Genomic DNA, 3,006 nt, shown 5'->3' with positions numbered 1-3,006 from the left:
GTCCTAGAAGTGCTGTAACCTACTGTTAAGAAACTATCAGTTTTAAAGAGAACTGGACTGTAAAACTAGAGTTACCACAGAGCACACAGAATCCATTTGTACTGAACTGATAAAATTCACTTGCAACGCCATAGTTTTTTTGTGGTTACTAAGAATTGTTTTATTCCATTTAACAGCAATTACTTTAATACTAATGAACAAATTAAGAGTTTTATTTTTTCCTAGCAAAGAAATAAGAACCAGGCTTTGAGAGGATGATGCCGTAACTGATCATGATTTGTATTTTGCGTAACCTAGCACTATCTGGTTACCCTTAACTCAAGCGTATTTTCTTCAGCCAGGGTGAGGGGTAGGATTGTAGAAGCAGAACTGGGGGGTGGTGGTGGTGTTCGTTTGTTTTTTTCAGGACAGCGGCACCAATATAGAGTGATCATGAAAGGACAGCAAAACCTATTTGTTCGGTATAAGAAAGGACAATGATGAGAAACCTCCGCACAACCCACTAACTACAGAAGATACCTCATTTATTTAATCAGTTAATTTTTAATTAATAACATTTGTTAACTTTTGCATATGTATGCAGCACATTCAGCATTTTACATAACTTGTAACTTTAAAGTGTTGCATTTCATTACTATCAAAATGGAGTTTGACACAAAGTGAGGAGAAAAAGGAAACAAGTACCAGTCAGCATTTCTACCATCATAACGTAAAAAATCAGAAATCTAAATAATTGCCTAACAAGCTGTAAAGCTGTTTAATGTGAATACAGTGCATATTTATAAATAGACAGAAGGAAGAACCAAACATAATGTAAAAGCTGTATCTAGTTGCAAATCTGTACTTTAAGGGTTAACAATTGAGGAGAATCAACCTTTCAACAAAAAACTGTCTACCACTTACAATAACCAATAATTTAAATCAACCGTTTAACCTGTATCACTTCAAATCAACAACTTCATATAAACTTCATATCCACACTTGAAACAAAGCATAGAAAATGCAGTTTCAGACAATAAAACACAAACTGTAGAATAACAGTTTTAAGACTTTAAAAAGCACTCTATACTGAAGAAGCAGGCAGGAGAAAGTAAACCGCTTTGGAATCCTTGTTTAGCCCGTGCATTTCTCAAACTACTGGTTAAAAACCCCAAGGATTTCAGAATCCTATATACTAGATGTATATCTATCTATCCGTAGATTTCTATCATAGGCCCCAAAGGATTAAGCCATGAACTCTGCAGCAGGCTTACCCATATGACAGAGCTGGAGTCATGTGCCTAAGGAACAGGCAAGAGAAGCTAACTAAGCTCTGAAATTATCATTACCTGGTGCAAGGGAACCCACACACTAACAGGCGTATCAGGTTTTTCCTAGAGCCACAAATAGATGGTGACTGAATTCTGCCCAAACCCAGTAATAAAAAAAATCTCAACTCGACAAAGCTGTTACATGTAAAAAGGTAATTTATCATCAGTTTAGCCAATGCAATGTTTAACTGTAATTTTTTTACAAGTTTTGATTCATAATATAAATGGCTTTTGAAGCTACTGAGAAAACTTACAGTACTGATTTGTAAAACAGTATTGAAAAAACACCAAGCAGAGACTAAATTCTTTCATTTGCTCCTCAGCACACCATATGAGGGTTTCCAGGCCTACCCATCTTTTTTTCACCTTCTAAGAAAACATAGCTGGGCGACCTTAACTGTCTCAAGGTATCTAGGACTCTGCGAGTCCAGAGGAGGGGCACCAAGATGATCAGAGGCTGGAGCACCTCTCCTATGAAGACAGGCTGAGAGCTGGGGTTGTTCAGCCTGGAGAAGGCTCCAGGGAGACCTTACAGCAGCCTTCCAGTACCTAAAGGGGGCCTACAAGAAAGCTGGAGAGGACAGGCATGCAGTGATAGCACAAGGGGTGATGGCTTTAAATTGAAAGAGGGTAGATTTATAATGGCTATTAGGAAGAAATTCTTCGTTGTGAGGGTGACGAGACACTGTAACAAGTTGCCCAGAGAAGTTGTGGATGCCCCCATCCCTGGCAGTGTTCAAGGCCAGGTTGGACGGGGCTTGGAGCAACCTGGTCTGGTGGAAGGTGTCCCTGCCCATGGCAGGGGGGCTGGAACTAGATGATCTTTTAAGGTCCCTTCCAACCTAAACCATTCTGTGATTCTATGACACCGACAGTAGTGTATTACAGGATTATTTTTTTTTTTTTAGTCAAAACTCTTCAGGAGAATTCTGAAACAAGCATGGCCATTGACATATGGAGAGGCACAGCTCAAGGCAAACTAGACCATGGTAGTCAAAACACAAATAAAAGAAGGTGTAAAGATGGAAGCAAGTGAAAAGAGGAATGGAAAAAAACCCAACTTTCTTCCTCCTGAGTTCCCTACCCCTTACTACTGCCCTTCTGAAGACATTCTCCAAGCAGCTGAGTATAGGACTCATTTTAAAATAATTCAATCTGAAACAGAAACAATTTTGTTTAAAGTATATGACTTGAGCATCTTCATGAAAATATTCCACTTTAAAGGCAGTTATGCAAGTATTCTTCAGGTGATGCCCTGAAGAATAATTCCATCCAAACCACCGCTAGTTACACTATAGCTTGTACTAAGACCTGAAATTAAAACAAAGGCTGATACTGTCAACGCATGTCAAATATTTCATAGTACACCTGCAGGGGCCACTTGGCCTTGTGACCAACAGCCACACCTAAGCAGTATGGTTGCCACCTGTGACTTACGTACCAAAAGCACGTTCATTTCACAGGCCCTCCCTGACTAAAAAAACCCTGTGCCTTGGACACTGCTCACCAAAAAAATACAAAGAATCAAAGCCTGGTATTTGTCTGGTATTGTGATTACACAGTAGCAATGGGGTAATATTAATTGATCAATCTACCCCCCAAAAACCCTAACTTAAATATATTACAAATTGAGAGCTTAACATATCAAAAGTTCAGAAATAGCATACCATTTCAAAAGAGTCACAGCCTGTCAGTA

This window comes from Falco biarmicus, chromosome 4 (assembly GCF_023638135.1).
Source record: "Falco biarmicus isolate bFalBia1 chromosome 4, bFalBia1.pri, whole genome shotgun sequence".
In the NCBI taxonomy this organism is placed as follows: Eukaryota; Metazoa; Chordata; class Aves; order Falconiformes; family Falconidae; genus Falco; species Falco biarmicus.
The sequence above is the reverse complement of the archived record's forward strand: the minus strand, read 5'-3'. Positions refer to the sequence as shown.